The following is a 26968-nucleotide window of genomic DNA, read 5'->3' on the forward strand; positions in this document are numbered from 1 at the left end:
ATGTCACCAGGCAAATCCATAGCTTCACAATTATACCTAAGCCCCCACAGACCAACAAATACATCACAAAGAAAAAAAAAAGAACAACTGCACAAACTTACATATTAAAGCATCACACAAGAGGGATTTCTGTATTTGAGTGTTTAATACAAATGTTTGCCACCTTCCAATTTTTATTTTCAGATGTACTTAGTTTTAAGGTCAGTTTATGTTAATAACAACTGTTAGAACCACAAACCATGCAGATACACTTCAGAACATGTCAATAATCTAAATTCATAGCTTGATTACCAGAGCATCAGGGGCAGGAATGAAACTCATAAGTACAATGTAAGGCAAGGATGGAGTTCACAGCATAGGACTTTATAACAGATGTTTTCTGCTGAAGTTTATTACTCCAACCATTTTCTTCTTACAGTGATTTTTCTACTAAGTTTTCAGAGACCACACTCTTTCCCATTCAAAAATTATCTGCACTTCTTTGCCAATAAACTAGTATCTGATAATTTTTCTTACTTCAGTTTAATGACTATATTTCACCACTCACTCCCACTGTACAGCTAAAAGTTTATGAAAAAGAGTCAAAATCAGTACCATCTAATGTTATGGAACCCACCAACAGGGGATTGTATACTAAGCTTTATAACCATTGTGATGTCAATTTCAGAATCATCCATTTATACAGAAGGAAAATAATGCAACCAAAGACAATGTGTGCATTGTTTTCACATGGGAAGTGTGTCTTTTTGTGGTGATGGACTGTTAGAGGCATCCTATGTAAAATTATATTACAATTATTTCACTAAAGAACAATACACAAGGAAATTAAGTGCCAGGCATTAGAGAGTTTAGGTAAATGCAATAATTATTTCTACCACCACATTCACATCAGCATATTCTTGTTTTTAATAGCAAAACAACAGTAACACTTCTGTGCACAGATAAAACAGTTCTCAAAATAATCAGACTGCTAAACATAACACTACATTAGAAAAATATTACTAAATAAGTAATATTTATGTGTGCCAGAGTATCCATGACATAAAAAAGGATTTATCATCTTTGCCAAAAACCTGTTCCAACTGGGCAACAAGGGGTTAGAGACTAGGTGTTGAAATAATGTTTAAGGTTTTAATCTGACAGATAGATGGTACAGTGTTTCATTCTCAACTTTGAAGGGAAACTGGTTTGGCTTAAAATGGCCTGCAATGGCAGTTAGCCTAGTACTTACCTATGAACTTATGAATATATTTATATCAAACTAGGAAAGCCTCCATACAACACTGGAATAAGCCATATTCTGTAAAAGAGCTGACATCCCTAAGAAGGGTAGAAAGACGGACTTTGTTGAGATGAAATAAAGATAAACATATCTCATGTCAGGGATGGAAATGAGTGACTTAAATACTAGCTACACCATCGAAGGGAAAGGTGAGTTTCTTTCCTGGCTAAGCTTCATGGTAGAATCAAGCATCTAACTATACTTCACAAAAAGAACAAGGAATGTGCAAACAGATCATATGGAGCAGAGGGTTTCACATGCTAATGCATGAATATGAACCATACTGATGTCAATACATTCAGTGTACTGGGAGTGGATTTTAAGGGTAGGCCAATGGGAAATATTTCCTATACCGTCAAGAAGGCAGTGTTACCACAACCCAGATGTCACTGCCTCCTCTCTGCTCTGCTGTGGCAATGGAAGAGAAGTACTTTAACACTGACAGATCATGGATGGTGGGGTCACATTTAAAAAAAACTGAAACAATGCATTTAAGATCCCAAAATGTTTTCTGTATACCTTCAAACATATGAAAATTATTCAGACAGCAAATGCTTGTCACATCAGTTTAATATATTACGTTAATGCTAACCTTAGTCAGTCAAACCTCCAAAGAAACAAAGATTAACAAAACCAAAGTCCCTCACTTTGGCTAGAAGGCATGATGTACAAAATGATATCAAGGGTACTGTATGTATTTGAATACCAAAATGCCTTTCATGATTGTGGTGCATGAGAATGAATGCTTACGTTGTACATTCCAAATAAAGTTTGGAAATTACTAGTTGCTGATCGTTACTCTTACTGTCGACGTTTCCAACTGAAAAGTGAGACTAGAGAAGAGAATGTGTTTAACTGTGTGTTCTCCTTAAAGTGCACATGATTTACTGTATTCATATTATACTGCCAGTCTAGTGTAGTAGAAGACACATCTCCATAAGCCATCCATCTTAATGATAATACCCCAGTCTATGTCACCTCTTATGAGGCCTACTAAAGTACAAAATCAAGTCATTTCTGTAATAAGTCCTGATTAAAGGCAGTAAGAAAAAAGTCCAGCAATTCATAACAGAGAGAGAAAAATACTGTAGAGTAAACTTGTTATGAAACTGTGAATATATTTTCACATCACATTTTTCTAAAAAGTGAGCAAATTCAAAAGATGGTTATATATAAACAAATATACCAAAAATATATGTGAAGGTAGACTGACATTTTTCAGATGCTGAAATAGGGTCTTTGTTATTTAAATTGGAAATTGTACAGCTCAGATCATACCAACCACCCACTAAGAATAAATTATTTTTTAGTTTGTTACCAAAGTGGATTCCCTTTTGTAGAATTTTAGATGCTTCTAGTGTTTTATAACATAGTAAGGCATTTCAGGTATGGTAACAGAATTTTCTTTAAAATAAGAGGATAGTTATTTTTTTCCTAAATAACTGGACAGTTAGCATTTTTGTTTTCTGCAGGGCGTAAAAGCCTGTATCAGAACTACCCTGCAAAAACAGGAATAGATTGCAGCTCTATCTGAAATGTGATTTAATTCAGTGACTATGAAAACAGGCAACTGCTGTTACTAAGAAAACATCTGAAATGATGTTCTAATGTTCTATACACAGAATAACAACAGCAGTTCACACATGCAGCAGACCTGCTGAAGGGATAGGCACTTGAAACTTAGCAGGCAATTTCAGCCCTTAAAAGAACAGAAACACAGTTGCCCCAAAGCAAAATTCAGCAATCTGGCAACAAACGAATGTGACTGCACCTAAACTGACATGGATCCAGTGGCAAAGCTCCATGCCATAGATGAATATATTTACTATGGTAACTTCAGTTTAGCCTCTTAAAAATGTCTTCCCCTATAACCAGTAAGAATATGCAGACAGTACTGACAGCATCTACTGAATGATTGAACTGATAAATCCAGAAAGTAAAATCAAAAGTGTGTGAAATGAATAATGTATTAGCCTCATTATATAATGCATGTCCACTCCTCCAAATGTGTTTCTATGTCCCTCAATGGAGTCCTGAATTGACTGTAAATGAATATATGCTGATTTTCTCAGCTGCATTTTTTTATTTTTCTGCACCAGCTGTACAGATGTGCAGCTGATTGAATAACTCAAGGAAAACTGTGCTGTTAACCATACCCACAAGCATACTTTTTTTTTTCAGGATTTTGATAAAGCGTAAAAAAAGGCAGTTACATGTCTGATGATGTTGAAGACCCTCCTTTATGTAAGAAAAGTACCCTACCCTATGACTTACCAAAGCAGTAGCTGTCTGAGTCCATTCAGAGATCACTGCTGGAGTAGAATTAATAAATCATGAGACTAGATGCACGCATATATCTGTGTTGGATGTCCCACAGCAGGCTGGTCTCCTTCTTCAGATCAGCAAAGGGAAGAAAGTGGAGAACAATATCCTCTTCTTTTTGGTGAGATCCCAATAAAGCTAGTACCATACTCACACAGGGGTTACTCCTTAAACTGAAATTTTACTAAATGTTTAATTTGCAGGAACACTGGAAATAAATACGCCCCTCACATCCTCCCTGTGGACTTCTAGATTGCCTTTACTCCTGTTTTGTTTTGTTCCTCTTTCTTTTGAGGAATGGGTGTGAGAAGGACCCTTTATAGCAGCAGCAGCAGTGACCCTGGACCCAAATATCTACTGTTAGAAGCAAATCCAGCCTGATTGCTGTAGAATGCATCCAACTTGTACAGCTTATAAAAGGTGTAGACTGGAGACTAGGTAGTTCGTACCCCACATATCTACTGGGCTGAAACTTTATGAAAAATAAACAGAAATAGATAATGCTCTAACAGAGATAGCTTTCACATTATAGCTCAAAGATTTATAGCTATGCTAGTCATTTAGATATGATCTGATTAGATTTTGCTTTTCCCAATTTGGTATGCCTGTAAGACAGAAATAAATATTTAGTCAGATTCCCTCTACTCTGTAGTGCATGGCAAATAATATCTCAGTTGTCTCTACACAATCAGGGAATGTAAAATTATTTCCATTTACTTTCAGGCTTAGAGAAAAAGACTGGGTGTTGTATGGAATGTTTACAGACATTGGATACTACCTTGAGCATAAAAAAGATAGATCTACCTCAAGTTCACTTTGTACTGGTGAAAGATCATATACTATTCAGATGTCATTAGACCTCGACACTCAGAAGCTCCGTAGAAGAAGAAATAGTCACAAGAAACATGGACTTGCATGATAAGAATTTAAAAATACAAAAAAGCAGTTAGTTCAAAACATAGCACAGTTATTTTAAGTCAAATGCTGATGACACCAGTTCTCTGTGTACCACAATAATGCATTCTTATAACTAAGGGTGATTTTTATAACTAAGGATGCATTCTTATAACTAAGGATGCTTTCTTATAACTAAGGATGCATTCTTATAACTAAGGATGCTTTCTTACAACTAAGGATGCTTTCTTATAATCAAGGGTGCATTCTTATAACTAAGGATGATGTCTTATAACTAAGGATGCTTTCTTATAACTTAGGGTGCATTCTTATAACTAAGGATGCTGTCTTATAACTAAGGTTGCATTCTTATAATTAAGGGTGCTTTCTTATAACTAAGGGTGCATTCTTATAACTAAGGGTGCATTCTTACAACTAAGGATGCTGTCTTATACTAAGGTTGCATTCTTATAATTAAGGGTGCTTTCTTATAACTAAGGGTGCATTCTTATAACTGAGGGTGCTTTCTTATAACTAAGGATGATGTCTTATAACTAAGGATGCTTTCTTATAACTTAGGGTGCATTCTTATAACTAAGGATGCTTTCTTATAACTAAGGGTGCATTCTTATAACTAAGGGTGCATTCTTATAATTAAGGATGCTGTCTTATAACTAAGGATGTTTTCTTATAACTTAGGTTCATAGGTTCATAGGTTGGTACTAGGCTATCGGCCCTAGGGCCTATACAAGCCTAGCCATAACAATTCCCTGGATATTTCTTCCCACAATATTTACTTCTCTGGACCCCTGTCTAACAGGATGACTGACATGATCCCAGGGTGAATTTCCTATCTCCCATCCAAAAATCAAGGTTCCTTTTTGAAGAGGGCCAAGGAGGCGCTCTGCTTGACATGTATGGGCAGTCTATTCCAGAGTATGGGGAGTCTCTGGGTCAGGAACATATCCGTCCAGCATGTTTTGTTCATTGTGATGACAATGTTTAGATCCCTGGAGCGTGTGGCTCTGAGGGATTGAGATTTCTTTATGTGGAGCATGTCCAACAGCTCAGGGTTTGACATGGCCTTGTATGTTAAGCAGAGATCGCCTCTGAGTAGACGATATGCCACAGAGTACAGCTGGATTTTTTTTAGACGTTCAGCATATGGCATCTGCTTTAGGCTTGTGATTCTTTTAGTGAGGTATTTCTATGGCCTTTCCAGCTGTTGCAGATGTCTTGTGAGGTACATACCAAACGGGGCATTATACTCTATAATGTGTCTAATGAGCGGTGAGTACAGTGTGACAATGACCTCCTTTTTTCTGGATGAAAAGCCCTTAGTGATGAGGTGTGCCACATAGAAGGATTTCCTGACTGTTGTGGCGATGTGGTTATCGAAAGTGAGACCACTGTCCACCTGTGTCCCTAAGTCTGTCATCACACTTTCGATGTTTAGTGTACTGTCACCTATGTGGTAATTCATGGGTACATGTTTTTTTCCCAAAGGGGATAACTATACATTTCTTGGCATTAAGCTTGGCACCAGGCATCTGTTTCTGTAAGGCCCTTTTGTAGAATATCTACATCATTTGAGGATTCAATAATGGCTCCCAGTTTGCAGTCATCTGCGAACTTTGTTAGCCAGAGTCCCTTAGTGTTGGCCTGTACCTCAGAGACGTAGATGACAAACAAGAGTGGTCCCAGGACTGAACCCTGAGGTACTCCACTTGTCACCTGTCTGGAGCTGGATTTGGAGTCGGCTACCTTTACAGTCTGGGTTCTGTCAGTAAGCCAGTTGGCAACCCATCGAGTGACGTAGGGATTTATGCCCAGCTTAGTAAGTTTATCTTTGATTCCAGAGTGGGGGATGGTGTCAAAGGCCTTGGCGAGGTACAGATAGGCTGTGTGGACCACCTTACCCTCGTCCACAGCTCTGAAGACTGATTTGAATAAGTCAATCAGGTTCAGGAGACAAGATCGGCCTTTCACAAACCCAAACTGGGTGGGGTCCAGTGTTTGAAGGTTGCCAATGCCTTTGTTTATAAGTTCCATGATAATGCATTCCATGCCCTTACAGATCAGGATCGTCAGACTGATGGGACGGAAGTTCTTGGGATCCAAGGTAGATCCCCCCTTCTGGAGTGGGATAACTGTAGCTGTGTGCCACTCAGTGGGCACGAAGCCTGAGGTGAGGCTATGATTAAACATGACACTTAGGTGAGGTGCCAGTTCATTTTGTAGTTCATATAGTACACAGCCTGGGATGCCATCTGGTCCCATGGATGCTGTATTCTTAGCTTTGGAGAGTGCGGTTTCTACCTGTGTGGCTGTGATTACTGGAATTTGGCAATCTTTTGGTACTGAGATGGGCCATTTAGGGGATGAGATGGAGTGAAGTTGGCACTAAATTGATCTGCCAGGATATTGGCAATATCATTGGGATCAGTATATTTAATGCCATTCTGTTGAAGCTCAGAGCAGATCTGAGCATTGCCATTTAGATTCGTGACATAACTATAGAATGCTTTGTGGTTGTCTTTGGAATCTTTGGCAATTTTATTTTCATAACTAGCTTTTGAGGATTTTATGAGGGATCTCAGCTTCTTACTGAGGCTGGTGAGGGAGTTTTTTGCATCCTGGGATTTTCCTCTTTTCTGCAACAGTTTCTTCCTTCTGTTGTATAGTTTGTTTATAGCAGGGGACCACCAGATTGGCTTGCTTTTTTTGGAGGATAGCATCTTGGTTCTATTTGAGATGGCACAATTCATGCACGAGTGGATGTGCTCATACAGTGCCTTAGTGTAGGATTCTGCAGTCGAACTTTCAGATCCTGTCTGCATGTGTGTCATGAAGTTTGTCACTTCTGACTTCAGTAGCATGAAGTTGGCTTTGGAGAAGTTTTTTAAGGAAGTTTCCTTACTGGGGGGAGGGGGTGGGATGTGGATGTCAAGGGTGATTTCCTTATGGTCAGACCTGACCAATGAGGGGGTGACCACTGGTGTGGAGCATCTATCTCCCATGTTGGTAATGACCAGGTCTAGGATACTGGAGCCCCTGCTGGGACAATAGATTAGTTGATCCAGGGCATTGGAATTTATGAATTCCAAGAACTGTTGGAAAAAGGAGTTGGTACCCGAGTAGTTTTCCCAGTTAATGGCAGGGTAGTTGAAATCACCCAGTATTAAGGTGTTTGGTTGTATCTTAATATTTTCCAGTATGTTTAGAAAGGTGTAGTGTGAATCTTGGGGCATGGTGGGGGGGTCTTTAGAAAGCTACAGTTTGGATTGCAGTCTTACCTAGTGTTAGTTGCATCTGGAGAATTTCAGATACATTGTGTTGGGCAACTAGCCTGGAGATGTGAATATGGGCACTCCTCAACCTTTAGTGTGTTGGTCTTGGTTTTGTGGCCTTCTTATAACTAAGGGTGGAATTCGTATAACTAAGGGTGCTTTCTTATAACTAAGGATGCTTTCTTATAACTAACGGTATATTCTTATAACTAAGGGTGCATTCTTATAACTATGGGTGCATTCTTATAACTATGGGTGCATTCTTATAACTAAGGATGCTTTCTTATAACTAAGGGTGCATTCATATAACTAAGGGTACTTTCTTATAATCTACTCCAACTGTTTACAAATGCCCCTCCTTGATACTGCAAAATGTGGGACTGGCAATTAATAGCCCTAATGCCCAGACATGCAGATGTATACACCTTTTTTTCCAAAATGGGCTGAAAAGTCTACGTTCTTTATCTTTGATAATGTGTTATACAGGGGAGTCAGTTTTCAACCCTTTATTATGTCAAATGAAACAGCAGGGTCTACTACTGGGATTTTATATACGTTTTCAGACTTTTGCTCTTTTTAAGGCGGTGGGGTCTCATTCTGGCTACAACAATACCTTCTCAAAGTTGTCTTCAAACATCTGGCATATGGGAGGGATTGCTGTGGGTCTAGTGGGTCACTGCTCAGCCAACGCATGAATCTTCTGTGGCAGTACAAAGCTTCACTATACTCCACTGGAAGTGCTCCTTCTTCTGGTTGAGTCTCTCTACAGAAATGTCTTTAGGGTTGAAAGATAAATGACAGGGACTCCTCTTTGCTGCTATCATATTCACAGGAGTATAAATTCATGAAGTAAAGTCAACTTATCAATTCATCCCCACAAACACTGAAGTCTGAAGTCAATTGTGGTAAGGGTGCTCATTTCGTATTTGATGTGAAAAGATAACCAGAAGTCCTGATTCCACTTGTTGTGATAATGGGGATATAGGCCCTTTGCCATGCAGCAATATACTCCTCTGCAAATTATTGGTAATCAAAAATAGTTAGACAGACAACAGTAGAGTGTCTGTCTCTGGGCAGGAATCATGATTCCAAAAGGTTGGGCTCTAAATGTTACTCACGACAGTTGACCCAGAAGATACTGCAGTGGTTGCTGATGGGCCTGACATCTCATACAGGTAAGCAATGATGACATATTCCAGTGCTGTCACAGAATCTGTTTGATCTGATGTTGGGTCAAAGGTCAGCAGCTGGAGGCAGACATCAAATTGTGGCATAGTAACTGAATGAGTTGGGGGCCTGGTGAACATAAGAAGGCTCTATCATTCTGCTGGTTTCCAAAGGAAAATTGACAGATGACTGTATTTCTGACTTTTGGTTTGGGGGCTTACCATCTGGTGCCTCCATGATATTAGAGTTCTCAGGCCTGATAAAGTCTAGAAGTGTCACCTAGGCTTTGCACAACTTGACCACTTCTCAATTAACTATTCTCTGGGTTTTCCCATATTAAATGTTTCTTTTCTTTCTTTTTCAAGATCACTGTGGAGGAAATTCCAGTTGAGATGGAAGAGGTGGGCACCTTTCATCCTAAGGCTAAAAACTGTTAGTACTCTAAGCAGTCTGTCATGAATTTGGCCTGCTTCTGAAAGTTTCCTTCTTGAAGAAAAAGCACTCATTGCAGGTTTCATCCAGATGATATACAACCAGGCAAAAAAGCATACTAAAGGAAGTACTCCTTCATAGGGATCTGCTTGCCATAATCACTCCAGCTGGTATTTTTTTCCAGGGGTGTCATGGACCTTGGAAAGTCCAAAAGCAACCGCATTATCACAGCAATAATAACAAGAAAACACAGTAATGCAAGGCTACAATTTGTAAAGATTATAAGATAAAAGTTGCCAAAAGAGTACACAATACATTGTGTGCTGGAAATATGTGCAGTTTTCTAAGTAAAACTGATGAGTGAATGCCAAGATCAGGACAAAAGAACTGAAGTTGATGCTGGAAGTTCTCCCTTTTGTTCTCAGCTTCAGTCTGACATGTGCATTGTGACAAGTAGACCAAGCAACTGGGGTACATCAAAGCCCAGGGAGTCTGACAAGTTGCACTGATGTTCACCTGCAACTATTCTCTTGGTTTATAAATTCTGTAGTTAAACTGTAGAAATGTTTCAGATCCATGTAAGACCTAGTGTGGCTGCTTAATAAAATAAGAGCTCAGGACATATCCACAAACTGGGGTGTTGCCTTGCCCTTTCAGTTGATATGGTTGCTATTCTATAAGCAATACATAAAAAAATAATGCTGTTAAACTGCAATGGAATGACTAAAAAACTTGCCTTTTGTCTACATATAGATGCAGGAAACTCTGCACTGGACTACGATATACAAACCACCAAATATTTATGAAAGTATAAAGAACAGCCATGTGAGATGTTATTCAGCAAAGCTATGAGAAGTGTTCATCCACAGGGTAACAGGGGAGAAAGGAATTGGTGGAAGATAAATTTTTGCAGAGCAAAAGAACCTCAGCAAGGAAAATTGAATATTCCTCTGGGATTCTCTCTAACTCAGAAGAGACAGGAAGGCTGAGGATAAGAAAACCTGTAAGACTGATGACATTTTAGTATCATTCGTGATCCATTTTGCTGGTTAATTTGACATGATAGTAGTACTACCTTGAATCTGTTGCTAGTCACCACTGATGTCAATAGCACACCCTAATGATGGTAATCTTTGGGGATTTCAGTGTTAAGTGATTGGAGTATGATCAGGCAGCATTCAAGAAAAAACACTGAATCCTCTAGTCTTTACACCAGATCACTTCATTTTTCAGAAAACCTAACATACCTTCTGTGAAGGCTGCCAGCCCAGCTAGACAGAATATTGTAAATAATAATTTGTCATTGTAAATATTAATATGATCCACAGAATTGTTTTACAAATGTAAGAAAACTGTGTTATGTGCTGAGCTTCAAAAATGAAACCACAGTGCACTTTGCTGGAAGGGAGCAGAAATGAAATGTGTGTAAACTGTGTGCCAATGCAGATGTATGTTTTCATGGCAGAGGTTGGAATATACAGAGTTGACTTGCAAAACTCTAAGAAAATAAGTTGATAAGAAGTAGATAATTTTATGACTGTATGTTATCTCAGCTAGGAGACAGAATGTCTACAGCTAAGGTCTCTTTCTATTGTCTTGAGGCAGAGATAAATACTAGGTTTCAAATGTAAAGTGCTTTTTATTGCTCTGTGACTTCCTGGCAGCTGCAGAACACAAAGAAATGTTACATTTTAAATTCTGTTAGCCTGGGAACAAAATCAGAGGTGCCAAGAATGATGTAATCTGAGATGAGTCAGCAGTAATATGTATTATCAGTTTAAGAACTATCTCAGAGAGAAAGAAGTGCATTTTGTATTTTGTTCTAAATCGGACATCACCAGCACTTTGCCTTGCTCTGGAAGTAAGTTATTTAGAACCTAGTTTCTCTTGGAGATAGGAATATAGCAAGATTTGTTAGATGTTTTCTGTTTTTATGTGAGACTGTCCTGCTATGTTATTTTGAAGTATTTCCTGTGAATTGTAAACTCTGCTGTCACCGTGTTGAGTTAATAAGTGTTGTCTTGTGCTTTTATTATTTATTAGTCAATATATTTAAAACTTTTATTTGTGGCTGGTTTGAGCAGAGATATATAAGCTCTTCGAGTACTTGTATGTATTTGGAGATACTGTACAGGCCACTCTAGAATAGCCTTAAAAGTTCTGGTCACACTTACCAGTTGGAAAACAGTAAGATTACACAGTAGAATTGGACAACCTTTGGTAAGGCCCCTTATAGTAGCTGATAAGAGTGGTTGGTGGCAGGTGGTACTATCATATAGTCTAGGCAGAAGGGGGCATAGGTAGTAAATCTGTGCCAGCCTTCCCCAGGAGTGTCTGTGTGTTTGCATATAAATCAAATCTCAAAATGTTGGTGTGTCAGGTACTTGGGCAGGGACATGAAGCACTGGTTGGACAGAGGTTTTGGCTTGACCACTCCCCTGAGATATGAACCCTATAGCTGTGCCAGTGGGGAGTCTTACTGGGGATCTGGAGAGAAAGGGAGAAACCAGTCCTAGACTGACTGTGATCTCTGTGTGCTCTTAAGGGAAATTGTACTTTACTGTGTGTGTACTTATCCTCCAAATGTGTACGTCCCTCACTGGCATTAGTGGTGAGGACTGAGGCTCCTTGATTACTGGGTCAATGCACGGGCATCACATATTGTTTGGCAGTGGTAGGATATCCACATCAGATATTAATTGTTCGATAGTGGTGAGATAGCCACATCACATATTAATTGGCTTGTAGTGGTGTGGACATTGAATTCCTGTAGCTTGTGTACAGTGGTCACTGAAGGTCTTTTTGTACTATCAGCTACACAGTGAACATTCAGAGTTCAGATCACAATTGTTTTATTGCTTTTGTTAGCTTAATTAGTCAGGGAGGGCAGGCAAGCACGTCAGCAGAGGAGTATGGCAAGCTGACAAGGGGCCAGTTGGCTGAGATGTGCCAGGCTAAAGGATTGTTTCATGGAAACCTGACTAAAACAGACATGACTGCAGCTTTAGCCACAGCTGTATCAGAGAATAGCAACCAGGAGGACGATCAGACTGGCCATGGAGATGTACAACACTCAGAGAATGGACAACTCAACCTTTCTACAAAGAACTTAAAAATCTGCCTGGAGTTAAAGAGACTTGAGTTGGAGGCCAAGCATTTGGAAATGGAAGCAGCTGGAAGACTGAGGCTTCTAGAGACTGAGGAAAATGAGAAATTGCAACATCTGCAGGCTGAGGAGAATGAGAAACTGCTACACCTGGAAGCTGAGGAGAAGGAGAGGCAGAGCCAACATGAAAAGGAGATGATGACTCTTCACCAGAGTCATGGAGGTAATAGAGAAGGGAGTAACTGAACCCCAGAAGCAACAAAGGTCAGTAAATTTCTTCCACAGTTTACAGAGGGGGATAATTTTGATAGTTTCATTCATATGTTAGAGAGGGTATGTAAACAGTATGATGATGACCAAGGGCTCTGTATACAGTTCCTGACCCTCTTACTCCATGGTAAAGCTGTAAATGTTCTATCCAAATTGTCTGATCATGACCTTTTAAATTATAATGTTGTAAAAAACTGTTTGCAAGAATTTTTTAAGCTAACACCTGAAGCTTATAGGAAAAGGTTTCGTGAAAATTGACGCAAGGCAGATGAAAGTGTGTGTGAATATGTTGCTGAAGTGAGCACTTTTTTATAGGTGGGTGAGTGGATGTCAGGTCACCACTTTTGAATGGCTGGCTGACCTTTTGGTGAGGGAACAAGCCTTTAGCACTTTGCCTGAGGACATGAGGATCTGGTTAGCTGATAGACAATGCTCTACTGTAGATGAGTTGGGCAAGGAGGGAGAGCTATACCTAGCAAGAAGGGCATCACTGCACAGGAAAGGGACACCCAGTGCTGCTCATGGGTCTAAGGGAATCCATGGTGGGCAGCCCAGAATGCCACAACAGAATCTGCCAGAAGTAGGTGAAGCCTCTAGACCAGGTACATGTCCAGGACCAAGGGTTAAATGTTTTAAATGCAACCAGTGAGGCCATGTAACATATAGATGTCCACAGAGACAGGGTGGGGAACAAAAGGTGGGAGAGCCAGTAAGTGGGAAAGACAAAATGCCAACAATAGTTTGTCTTGAGACAACAAGGGTACCAAACTACCATCCTGCAGATGTCCTGATAGGGAAGGATTTTGATAATGCAGTACCATGTGTTCATGTAGTTACATGCAGTCAAGCTTGGAGACAAGCATGTGGGTCTGGTATCCTGGGGGAGACCCAGACAGACCACACACCTGCAACCAGGACTGGTGAGGTGGTTACTTCAGGGAGGGAGCTACCCTGTAGCAGTGAGACTGAAGGTGAGCCACAGCTGTTTGTGGGTACTGATACTCCCTTGGACAGAGTGACTGTAAGGGCAGAGGTGATTAGTAGTACCCAGACTGACAGTGAGGCATCGCTGTCAAAGGATACCAGACTTCCTGTGGAAGGGGAGTTGGGAAGGGTTACTATGAGAGAGTTGAGAGAGGCTCACATCTCAGAGCCTACATTACACTGAGGTAGGTAGCTAATGAGGAACCTGATTCGCAAGGGAAGGGAGAATCTTTATACTGGGACAAAGGGTTACTGTATAGAGAGTGGACCCCTGAGGGAGGGATAAAGAGTTAGAGAATACAGCAGTTGGTAGTGCCTAGAGCCTACCATCTGGCACTTCTAGCCATAGCCCATAATATTCCCTTTGCAGGTCATATGGGTATAAAATGTACAAAGAGATGCATTATGCAGAACTTTTATTGGCCTGGGATTTCCAGAGATGTAACAGGGTACTGCAGGACCTGTGAGCAGTACCAAAAGGTAGGCAAGGCAGGAGACAAGGTGAAAGCTCCTTTGATACCTTTGCCTGTGATTGAGGAGCCATTTCAGAGGGTAGCTATGGATACTGTGGGGCCTCTGAGTACTCCAAGTTCCACAGGGAAAATGTATATCCTAGTGGTAGTAGATTATGCTACAAGATACCCTGATGCAGTGGCTTTGTCCTCTATTGAGGCAGACAAGGTGGCAAATGCTTTGTTAGAGATTTTCAGCAGGATAGGTTTCCCAAAAGAAATACTGACTAACAGAGGTGCCAATTTCATGTCAGACCTGCTGGCTTGTCTGTGGAAGTACTGTGGGTTGGAGCACCTAAAGATGAACCCCTACCATCCCCAGACTAATGGCCTTGTTGAGAAGTTAAACTCTGCATTCAAGTCCATTCTATGGGCATTTGCATGCCAGTTTAAGAGGGAATGGGTCAGATATTTGCCCCATCTGTTGTTTGCTTACAGATAGGTTCCCCAGGAATCCATAGGTTTTTCACCCTTTGAGTTGTATGCGCATAGGGTATGGGGGCCTCTAGACTTAATTCGTGATGTGTGGGAGGGTGAGTGTGAATCTCACCAGGAGTCTGTTGTGGCATATGTCCTAAACCTCAGGACAAAACTCAGGGAACTCATGGGCTTGGCCCAGAAGAACATGGCAGATGCCCAACAGCAGAAGAAGGTCTGGTATGACAGGAATGCTCGAGCTAGAGATTATGCTGTAGGACAGAAGGTAATGTTGCTCATTTCTGTCAGACACAACAAGCTGCAGGCAGCCTGGGAGGGACCCTACAAGGTGGTAAGGAAGATCAGTGATGTTAACTATATAGTGGAACTGCTAGGCAGGAGCACAAATTGTACTGCGTTAACATGATGAAACCTTACCATGATAGGCAGGCCCTTGTGATGAATATTTGCAGTGGATTACAGGAGGAATCTGGGGGAGATCTGGTGACTGATCTCCTCAGTGAGGCTCAGACTGACACCTCAGGGGAAGAGGTAGCAATGTCCCAGCAGTTATCTCCTGGCCAGGTTCGAGGAATCCGAGCAGTGTTAGAGGAGTTTGGGGACATATTCACTGGGAAACCAGGGTGCACCCACCTGATGCAGTCCCAGGTGGATACAGGACTCCAAAGGACTATTAAGCAGGCCCCTTACAGGGTGCCTGCGAGAGTCAAACAGACTGTGAGGGAGGAGATACAGGAAATGTTGGAACTAGTGGGAATTCAGGAGTCCAACAGTCCCTGGGCCTCCTCAGTGGTGCTGGTACTAAAGAAGGATGGCAGCACAAGGTTCTGTGTGGACTACAGGAAATTAAATAGTCACACAGAGTCAGATGCTTACCCCATGCCTAGGACAGATGAAGCTCTAGAGTAGCTGGGTGGGGCTAAGTATCTTACCACCATTGATCTTACCAAGGGTTACTGGCAGGTGCCCTTAACTCCCAGTGCTAGAGAGAGGTCAACCTTTGTGACTCCTTTTAGGTTGTATGAGTTCACAAAGATGCCCTTTGGGATGGAAAATGCCACAGTGACTTTCCAGAGGCTGGTAGATCATATCCTAGCAGGAGCAGAAGATTTTGTCCTTGCTTACCTACATGATATTGCCATCTACAGCCATTACTGACAAGAGCACCTTCAGCATGTCAGGGAGTTGCTTGTCAGACTACAGAGGGCAGAGCTGACCATTAATCCCATCAAATATCAGGTGGGTATGGCAGAGGTCTCCTACCTGGGAAATAAAGTGGGGAGTGGTAAGATCAGGCCAGAACTGGCAAAAGTGGAACCCATTCAGGCATAGCCTGCACCTGTTACCAAAAAGCAGGTGAGGGCATTTATAGGGACAGTAGGGTACTAAAGAAAGTTTGGCCCCAGTTATACTACCATTGCATGTAAACAGGCATTCTAGAAGCTTAAAGAAGCTTTGGGAGGACCCCCTGTGTTAGGCAGCCTAGACTGCAGCAATGAATTTGTTGTGCAGGTGGATGTTTAGAACCATGGGGTGGGGGCTGTACTTACCCAGATTTCTTCAGAGGGAGAAGAGCACCCAGTGGTTTACCTCAGTCATAGGGTCCAACCCAGGATGGAATGTTATGCAGCTGTAGAAAAGATATGTTGAGCCATAGTGTAAGCACTATAAAAACTTTAGCCTTATCTGTATGGAAGGAAATTCACTGTAGCTACAGATTACAATCCCCTAACATGGTTACATCGAGCCAGCCAGCAAAATGCCAAGTTGCTAAGGTGGAGCCTAGGATTGCAAGCATATGATATGACAGTATGGCACCACAGTGGAGTTAGCAATGCCAATGCAGATGGGTTCTCAAGACAGGGAATGGGGTATGGTATACCCAGATAGGGTCAATCCTCTCAAGCAATGTTTCTCAAGGGTCACTTGACAAACTAGCTTGAGTTCTCAGGGGGAAGAATTGTGAAGGCTGCCAGCCCAGCTAGATAGAATTTTGTAAATAATTCTATGTCACTGTAAATATTAATATGATCCACAGGCTTGTTTACAAATGTAAGAAAACTGAGCTTCAAAAATGTAACCACAGTGCACCCTGCTGGAAGGGAGCAGAGGTGTGTGTAAACTGTGTGCCAATGCAGATGTATGTTTGCATGGTAGAGGTTGGAATATACAGAGTTAACTTGCAATAACTCTAAGAAAATTAGTTGATAAGTAGAGAATTTTACGACTGTGTGTTATCTCAGAAGACAGAATGTCTACAGCTAGGGTCTCTTTCTATTGTCTTGAGACAGAGATAATTACTAGGTCTCAAATGTAAAGTGTATTTTAATGCTCTGTAAATTCCTGGCAGCTACAAATCACAAAGAAATGTTAAATTTTAAGTTCTGTTAGCCTGGGAACTAAATCAGAGGTGACAAGAATGATGTAAGCTGAGATGAGTCAGCAGTAATGTGTATTATCAATTTAAGAACTATCTCAGAGAGAAAGAAGTGCATTTTGTATTTTATTCTTAATCTGACAACATCACCAGCACTTTGCCTTGCTGTGTAAGTAAGTTATTTAGAGCCTAGTTTCTCTTGGAGATAGATAGGAATATAGCAAGATTAGTTAGATGTCTTCTGTTTTTATGTGAGACTGTCCTGCTATATTATTTGAAAGTATTTCCTGTGAATTGTGAATTCTGCTGTCACTGTGTTGAGTTAATAATGTGATTTTATTATTTATTATTAAATATATTTCAACCTTTTAATTGTGGCTGGGTTGTGTAGAGATATATAAGCTCTTACTTGCATGTATTTGGTGATACCATACAGGCCACTCTAGAATAGCCTTAAAAGTTCTGGTCACACTTACCAATTGGATAACAGTAACATTACACAGTAGAATTGGGCACCCTTTGGTAGGGGCCCTTACAGTAGCTGATAAGAGTGGTTGGTGGCAGATGGTACTACCGTATAGTCTGGGCACAAGGGGGCATAGCTAGTAAACCTATGCCAGCCTTCCCTAGGAGTGTCTGTGTGTTTGCATATAAATCAACTTTCAAAGTGTGTGTGTCAGGTACTTGGGCAGGGACACGAAGCACTGGTTGGACAGAGAGGGTGCTGGAGGTTTTGGCTTGACCACTCGGCTGAGATCTGAACCCTATAGCTGCGCCAGTGGGGAATCCTACTGGGGATCTGGAGAGAAAGGGAGAAACCAGCCCCAGACTGACTGTGATCTCTGTGTGCTCTTAAGGGAAATTGTACTTTACTGTGTGTGTACTTGTCATCCTCCCAATGTGCACGTCCTTCAATGTTGTTAGTGGTGAGGATTGAGGCTCCTTGTTTACCGGGCCAGTGCACGGGCGTCATACCTTCAAAGAAAGTCTATGTAGCCACAATGAATACTGAAATATCTGATTCATGCAGATACCTTTTTTCTCACTTTGCAACCTATGGATGTCAGTGAAGCTGCCATTGAAAAACACATATGTAAGAAGTACAGGAAGTCTAAACCAGCATGTGGTCAATATCTTTTCTCATTAGAATATTAGACACTCATTCATACACCATCTGTACTTGATAACACCTTTATTTTATTCACAGTTACTTTTGCAGTAAATGCTAGATGGTAATCCACCCCTAATATTACCAGGAGGGTAAAACAGAAGCCTATTATAAACTCCTCCATCACAATTTATTGAACAGAGGAACAAAGTATCAAATGAATGCCTAATAACATATAACATTCTACACAATAGTTTACAGACATAAAAGCAATTTATGAACAAGAGAAAAGGAGTCATTAGGAAAGAGAAATCTGTGTTGCCAAAGCAACCTTTCTAGTGCCAAGACAGTTGGGAAAGGAATTAATCACATACTGATGGATAGGGAATTAACAACATCTAACTTTCACAGCACAGAATATTTCTCAACTGAATCCCACATGGATACTGCAGAATAGTTTAATAAACAGTTCTCTGAAAATATCAGCATTCTCAACAGAAGAATAACTAAAGCTTTACCCAGACAGATCTCCAACAGAAAGAAGAGTGACCTCTCTCATCCTTACAGTTGTAAAAAATAAATGAAGAGGATCACCACAGGAGCACTGCAGCACTAAATCCAGAAAATTTATTGAAAAAAGTTAAGCGCTTTCGTCAAAATCACAAGACTTCATCAGAACAAGAGAATACAAAAAATGCCAAATTTAAATACCCTAACCCTTACAGCTATTGGTTGACAAAACAAACATAATTTCCTGTAAAATAATTAAGCAGTTTAAAAAGACAGTAACACATAATCACAGTAACTGCCCATTACAACACACCTGTGATTTCTGCAACAGTATATCAACTATATAGCAACAATATCATAAAATCTGCAACAGGTTACAAAAGCACAGTATTGTGATGGGTGAAACCAAAAGTAAGACAATGCATGAATGGAAGGTCATGTTTTACAAAGAAAGTGCAGCTGTGTAAGAACTTACCATAATAGTAGTTGCCCTAGTGATCAATGTTGCAATATTCTAAACAAGTGGGTTATCATAGGATCATAGCTAGTTACTAGGCTAGTGACCTGGAGGTCATTTCAAGCCTAGCAGTTTCATCCCAATGTAATAGCATAGATACTCTAGTCAATACCCAGAATTGTATTTAGTAATGATCGCCAATGTCCAGGAGGGTTGTGGGTGCTATCCCCGGTAAGAATTTAGGATACCCCATCCACTCATCCAGGTTCCTTTAGAACAGTGTCACACAGGTGCTCTGCTTGACATGAATTGTTAGCCTATTCCAAAGGCGTGGCAGCTGCTAGGAGACAAATCTGCCCCTCTAGCACATCCTATTCAAGTCGTAGGCCATATTTAGGTCAGTGGAATGGGTAGCTCTAGTCCTGTTTGATTTACAGATGTGCAGCAAATTCATTAGGTTTGGGTCAGAGATTGCTCTGTAAGCCAGGCATAAGTCTCCCCTAAGAAGACTATATGATACTGAGTAGTCGGTCTGTGTAAGGCATATTCTGGAGTCCCTTAATCTTCTGTGTTAGAAACCTGTGAAGTCTCTCCAGTTCCTGCAGGTGCTTTGTAAGGTACATGCTGAAAGAGGAGTTATACTCAATTATGGGCTTGATTAGTGATGAGTATAGAGGGGTTATAACCTCCTTTGCTCTAGATGTGATGTCTTTGCTAATCAAGTGTGCTATGTAGAAAGCCTTCCTTACTACAGTAGACACATGCTGGTCAAACTTAAGGTTGCAGTCTACTTGTGATCTCTTACCACATTGTAGGTACACAGGGTATTGATGTTAATTTGATAGTATGAAGGTACATTGTTTTTACTGAAAGGAATGATGATGCATTTCTTTGCATTCATTTTGTAACCATGACTGAGACACCAGTTGTTGGTCTGTGTAAGACCATCCTGAAGTATACTGATATAATTTGGGGATTCAATAATTGCACCCAGTTTGCAGTCATCCACAAACGTGGTCAGCCACGGCCCCTTAGTTTTGGTCTGAACTTTTGAGAAGTATATACCAAACAGTAGGGGGCCTGCACTGACCCCTTTGGCACTCCTGTGGTGACAGCTGGTTAATGTGGAGTGGCATCCAGCCAGGGTACCAAAGCTTAACCTTCCCTAGGTTGTACATCCAACATGTGATCTCAGCTCGCAAGTGTGGTGGTACATAGGCAGACATACAAGTGTAGATCCTCAATCTATCTCCAAGACAGTGATCTGAAGACCTGTGAGAGAGTAACTAGGAGGACCAAGCATGAAGAGGTAAGGAGCCTCCTTGGTTCTAGGGTATTGCTACAGGGCAAAAGAAAGGGAGAGAAAGATATATAGAAGGAAGGTGGTAACCAGTTTAGAGGGGAAATAGGATGGGAAGAAATGCTGCAACAGTGATCAGTAGGACATATGGGTGGGAAGGAATACTGCAACAGTGATCAGTAGGACATCTACTGTTATGGTAAGTTCTTACACAACTGTACTATATCCTGAATGAAATCACTGTTGTAGTATTCCAAACAAGTGGGTGACCTGACTGACCAATCTTGTAGTGTTTAGTGAAGATGTGTACAGAACACCAGGTGGCAGCTTCAATATGACATTGGCATCCATTCCTTTGTAGAAGGCCATGGAGGATGTCACTGCCCTAGCAGAGTTTGCTTGAGGGAATGAGGCCAAGGATTTGGCATACAGAGAGTAAGAAAAGGAGATGGAATTATTGATCCATTTTGCAATGTTTAGCTTGGATACCAGTTAGCTCACCTCTGAATCCATGAATGTGGGAAACAGTTGATCAGACTTAGAAATAGATCTGGTCTTGTTCAAATAGAACCGCAGCTGTCTGTGAACATCTAGATAGTGTAGGAGTCTTTTTCCCCAGTTCTGTGAGTTGGAGAAGAAAGCAGGAAGACTGATGGCCTGGTTGTAGAGACAGTTCATTCACTACTTTTGGCATGAAGGAGAGGTTAGCCCTCAGAGTCCCCCTGTCCTTGGAAAAATAAGAACATGAGGAACGGCCATGAGTACCTGCAGCTCTGAGACTCCCCTAGGTGAAGGGACAGCAATGAGTAGAATAGTCTTCCAGGTGCTGAATTTGAGATTAGCTGAGACTGCTGGTTCAAAGGGAGGCAGATTAGGCTTTTTCAAAATGAAATTGAGGTCCCAAGGGGGGGTACATGCTTCCTTGATGGTCTAAGATGCAGAACCCATTATAAGGAACTGTTTGAGCTCAGGGCTGGACATAGCAGGATCTCTGAAGGGCAGACGAGGAGTGATGACAGGTAGTTGGGCTTTAACGAAGGAGTAGGCCAGACCTGCATCCATGAGTTCACAGAGGTATTTTAGGACTGAAGGTATCTCTGATTTGTTGGGGTCTTTATTATCCCTATAGCACCAGAAAGAAAATCTCTTCCATTTGGCTATGCAAGATTTTCAATTGGTGAGTCTCCTTGATTCTTGGAGTACCTTAATTACTGAAAACAGGTGCCTGAAAGGACTCAGAACCCTATCACCCACAAGCATAGGTTTAGGGATTACAGTCTAGGATCTGGTAATGATTCTTTCTGCTAAGTGATGAGGTCTGCCTTGTGTGTACTTGTAGTGTATGTACCTGGCTAAATGAAAGAGAAGAGGGAAACAATGCTGTCTTGGCCAAAAAGGGTGACTAGTAAGAGTTTTGTTTTTTTCTTTTTGGATCTTTAGCAGAACCCTTGGAAGTACAGATAGTGGAGGGAAGGCATAGAGGAACCTCTTATCCACTGAAAAGAGAAAGCATCTGTCCTCCAGGCAGAGGGGCAAGGGTTCTGGTGTAAAACAGTTGAAGTTGTTTGATGCCCTCTGAGGTAAACAGATCATTCTGAGGAGTCCCCAGTGCTGAAGGATGTCCAGAAAGACTTACCTGTTCAGGGTTTAGAGACAGTCTTCCAAGGCCATGGTTAACATGCGTGCCAACAAATTGTCCTGTGATGCAATGCATATGGCCAATAGGGAAACGCGTTTTTGGGTGGTTTGGTATATGGAGGTAGGCATTCTTTAGATTGAGGTATACTAGGTATGCAATGAAAGCATTCTGAAGGCTGGCACTTTTAAAAAGGTGTTTAGCAGTGAGAGATCCAGTATAGGTCTCCACTGTCCATCTTTTCTCAGAACTAGGAAGAGTATGGTGTAAAAATAAACCTTCCCCTGAAATATATGGCATTGGTTCTGTAGTGCTTTGTGCCTGCAATTCTTGCAGTATGGGTGGTAAAAGATGGACTTAGTTGTGGGGAGGGGGTTATGCCATTCAGAGCAGGAAATTCTTTTGAGGCCATGGCGTAACCCTTTTTTATAATGGAAAGCACTTAGTGATGTGTGGTGATTTTCTCCCAGCTTCAGATTGACTGACTAAGCCTTTTGTAAAAGAGCAAAGCAGGACCAAAGGGCTGTGGGATGATGTTATGTAAATAGTCATAAAGATTTTTCCCTGAAGGGAGGCCTCCCAGATGTGGAATCCATCTGTGTTTTTTCTGGGAATCTCTTTCTGGGAGCCTTCTTGTGTTTTTGAATGGGTCTGTAGTCCCAACTAAGAAAAGTAGTGAATTTGGCTGGGTAATTTCTCTAGTATATAAGCAAAGAAGTTAACAAAATCTTCCTCTAGTCTTCCATTCTCTTGTCTTACTTTTGTAAGGATTTAAATAAGTTGTCAGCTTGTAGACCAAACAAAAGGTCTTTGTGCAAAGGAGAATCAATCAGTTTAGTTTGAAGTCTTCTGGCATGGGTTGGTTGCACAGCCATGTTTACCTGCAAATGACAGAGTCACTAGCAGCTCCTCTAGAAGAGGCCTCTATAGCATCATAATTACATTTTATACTGTCTTGTTACCCGAGTAGCCAGAGAGCATTTGTTGTTTGGAATCTGGCCCTTGTGTGTCCACCAAACCTTGTTTAATGATTTGAGAATGGATAACAAGTACTTGGTAATTTGGGAATGATAATGAATAGCCCTGAATACCAGGGAAGAAGATGTATAAAACTTTTTTCCAAACCTACCCATAACCCTACTGTCTTTGTCTGAAGGAAGGGCCCTGCATTGGGAAGAAGCTTTGAAGGTTTATCAGAAGAGGGAGATACTACAGAGGGTCCTGCCACTGGATTCGTGTACAAGAAAGTACAGTTGTGTACACTTACCATAAATGTAGATGTTTAAGTGTATTCACTGTTGCAGTCATCACCAGTGGGTTATCCCTGCTGTGGTAGCTCTCGGTCGGGCCTTATACCAGAGTCAATGTTTTTCTGCGTCGGCTGGTATCGCTTGCTGACTGAGATCAGGTCATCAGTGCTATAAAGCAAGGCAGACAACGCCATTACATCAGTTTTTCTTGCCCTAACCAGTCAGAAGCCCAAGTAAATATGGTAAAGTGGTCCTGGTGGCTAACAGCCACCATTAGAAGCTTATGTGTCCCTAAAGAAAGAAGATATAAGGGGGAAGGAGGGAGGGAAACCAGGAGTGCAGCAGTAAATACACTCGAACATCTACATTTATGGTAAGTGTACACAACTGTATTATGTTCATCATGTTTCACTGTTGCAGTCATCACCTGTGGGAGGATTCCCAAAGCTGAGGAGAGGGGTGGTAAGATTAGTAAGAGACCTAGGTATGGGTAAGCATGCCCAGCAGAACTGCAGAGGCAAACCCTGCCCTAGCCTTAGAAAATAGAGGTAGGTGATAATGCTTGGTAAAGGTATGGAGAGAAGTCCAGGTGGCAGATTCCAGGATGTCCCTGGTGGGAACTCCTCTAAGGAATGCTGTGGAAGTCGAGGCTGCCCTAGTGGAATGCATTCGAACAGACTTAGGGGGGTGGTTTCCCATGTAATCTGCAGCAGAAATGGATACAGTGGGATATCCATTTGGAAATGGTTTGCTTGGAAATGGGCATTCCCTCTGCCCCTGGGGCGATCCTGATAAGTAGTTGATCTGTTTTCCTGAAGGGTTTAGTACGGTCCAGATAGTATCTGAGCTGTCTGTGCATGTTTAGTGAGTGCAGAATTCTTTCCCCCTTGTTTTGAGGGTTAGGAAAGAAGGTGGGTAGATGTATGGCTTGGTTGAGAGTCATATTAGATACCACCTTGGACATAAAGGAAGGATTAGTCCTCAGGACGACCCTGTCTACATGGAAAATGATGAAGGGCTCAATGGCTGTGCCTGAAGTTCTGAAACCCTTCTGGCTGAGGTGATAGCTAGAAGAAAAGCAGTCTTCCAGGAGAGGTATCTTAGTTCTGCTGAAGCAGCAGATTCAAAGGGTGGTAAGGTTACTTTTTCCAAAACATAATTCAGGTCCCAGGCTGGCGTGGGTGGCCTTCTGGGAGGTCTGATATTAGATGCCCCTCTGAGGAATTGTTTAACCAAAGGATGGGAGAAAGTACAGTTACATACACTTACCATAAATGTAGATGTTTGAGTGTATTCACTGTTGCAGTCATTACATTTGGGTTATCTGCTTGCAGGTAGCCCTCAGTTGGCCTGATTATCAAAGTCTTGGGTCCTGCATCGGTTGCTGTCTCATCTTGCATGACATCAGGTAGTCAGGGGTATAAAGCATGCGGCTGACGCCATTACATCAGTTTTTCTTGCCCCAGACGTCAATTGCCCCCCTAATAGGAAGCAATTATGCACAAGGTTACACCTCCAACAAAAAGCAAATACTCCAGAAAGCTTTAAGTATAGTAAACAAGAAGAGAGGTATAGTCAATAGAGGTCAGGGGGCTGGAGGGAGGGTAACCAGGACTGCAACAGTGAATACACTTGAACATCTACATTTATGGTACATATACACAACTATACTATGTTCTTCGTGTTTCACTGTTGCAGTCATTACATTTGGGTAGATTCCCAAAGCTAAGGAAGGGAGGAGGCAATTAGATAGCATTAGGACCAGCTATTAGGCCCTGCAAGACTGCAGTGGCAAAACCAGCTCTGGATTTAGAAAAAAATTGGCAAGTGGTAATGCTTGGTGAAGGTATGTACAGAACTCCAGGTAGCAGCTTCTAGGATGTCCCTGGCAGGAACACCTCTGAGAAAGGCTGTAGAAGTAGATGCAGCCCTGGTGTAATGGGGTCTTATCCCCTGTGGGGTAGGTTTTCCATGGTATTTATAGCAGAAATGACTGCAGTGGCCTATCCACTTTGAAATGGCCTTCCCCAATGCCCCTGCAGCAAATGCAACTAGCAGCTGTTCAGATTTCCTGAGAGGCTTAGCCCTGTCCAAGTAAAATCTAAGTTGTCTGTGCACATCCAAGGAGTGCAGTATTTGTTCCCCTTTGTTCTGTGGATTAGAAAAGAAGGTTGGCAAATAAATGGACTGATTAAGGGCCACACTGGATACCACCTTGGGCATAAAGGAAGGATTGGTCCTGAGGGACACCCTGTCCGCATGAAAGATGATGAAAGGCTCCACTGCCATGAGGTCCTGTAGTTCAGACACCCTTCTTTCTGATGTGATAGCTAGAAGGAAGGCTGTTTTCCAAGAAAGGAATTTCAACTCTGCAGTTGCAGCTGGCTCAAAGGGAGGTAGAGTGAGCTTTTCCAATACAAAGTTAAGGTCTCAGGCTGGAGTAGAGGCTCTCCTGAGTGGCCTTAAGTTTTTGGCCCCTCTGAGGAATTGCTTCAGCACTTAGTATATGCACTTAGACTTAGTATATATAAGTCAGTCTTTCAGCCATTGATTTTCCATATTTCTGGACTTGATCAAGCAGGTCTGGGTATTTCAAATGATTACCAAGGGAAACACTTTGTGATGAGAGAAACCTGACATATTTATGTTGTTCTTATTTAAAAAATACACATGTCAGTTTGCTTCAAAAGTTCACTCTCACATCCAACACAATGATATTGGGGTACATTATCAGTTGATCTTTATGCCATAACTGTATTTTATAAATATTTTCTATTAAAATGTATCCATCCATTGTAATATGCTGTACTCAGGAAGCATGGCTACTGTTAGATGTGATCCAAAGGCTTTTTGTCAAGAAAGTACTATCAAATTTGAAAAAGTAAATGCATTAATATCTGGCAGCATACCTAGATTAGCTAAATGCCTATAAAATAAAAAATTATCCTTCGTTCACAGTGATTACTACTTTGTGAAAGGAGTCGAGTCCCAAGCTGGTATACAATCTCCAAATCACTGATCTCTTTTTCCTTCAAAACAAAACAACCTTAAATACTCTAAAACCACTTTTTGATACTCAAACAATTGTTCTAATCAAACGACACTAATGTGTCACAATATTATGCTCAAACAGAACTTAGCCTGCTTTAAAGCCTAATGTCTGCTTCAGTTATGCTTACAGTCTGCAGTACCTGCTCTGGAACTCTGTAATGGAACAAAACTCTGGAACTCTGTAATGGAACAAAGCTCTGGAACTTTGTAATGTACCTTGCCTCCCCAAACGTCTTTCTGGTATGTCTTTCCTTCTACCATCTATTAGTGTTACCAGTAGCATACGTAATTCTGTACTTCTTACAATGTACAATTAGTGGAAGCATAGGGAGATGAGCCAAATGTTTATGAGTACTTAATGCATCTATTTTACATTCAAGTGTCTGTCTGTCTGTCTTTACACTGCACCTCACTGTTATTTTATGCAGAATCAACTAAATTGCCAAAGTGGGTCAGTCAATTACAATGATGGACAGAATTTCCATTTTGCGGATAAGGCAAAACCATGCAGAGAAACACCTTGTGCAAGTCTCATTACCATGACTCTCAATGAAATACTGTGCTGCAGACCTGGCAATGCTA

At 41.3% G+C, this 26968-nt stretch overlaps 1 protein-coding gene across 5 annotated transcripts in view; it reads right to left on the reverse strand.

The window, feature by feature from the left end:
- Positions 1–26968, reverse strand: part of FHOD3 (formin homology 2 domain containing 3) — a 3141544-nt gene that overhangs the window by 699121 nt on the left and 2415455 nt on the right. The gene's annotated exons all lie outside the window — the stretch shown is intronic.

The sequence above is a fragment of the Protopterus annectens genome, chromosome 3.part0, assembly GCF_019279795.1.
Source record: "Protopterus annectens isolate FY-2018-M chromosome 3.part0, PAN1.0, whole genome shotgun sequence".
Classification (NCBI taxonomy): Eukaryota; Metazoa; Chordata; order Ceratodontiformes; family Protopteridae; genus Protopterus; species Protopterus annectens.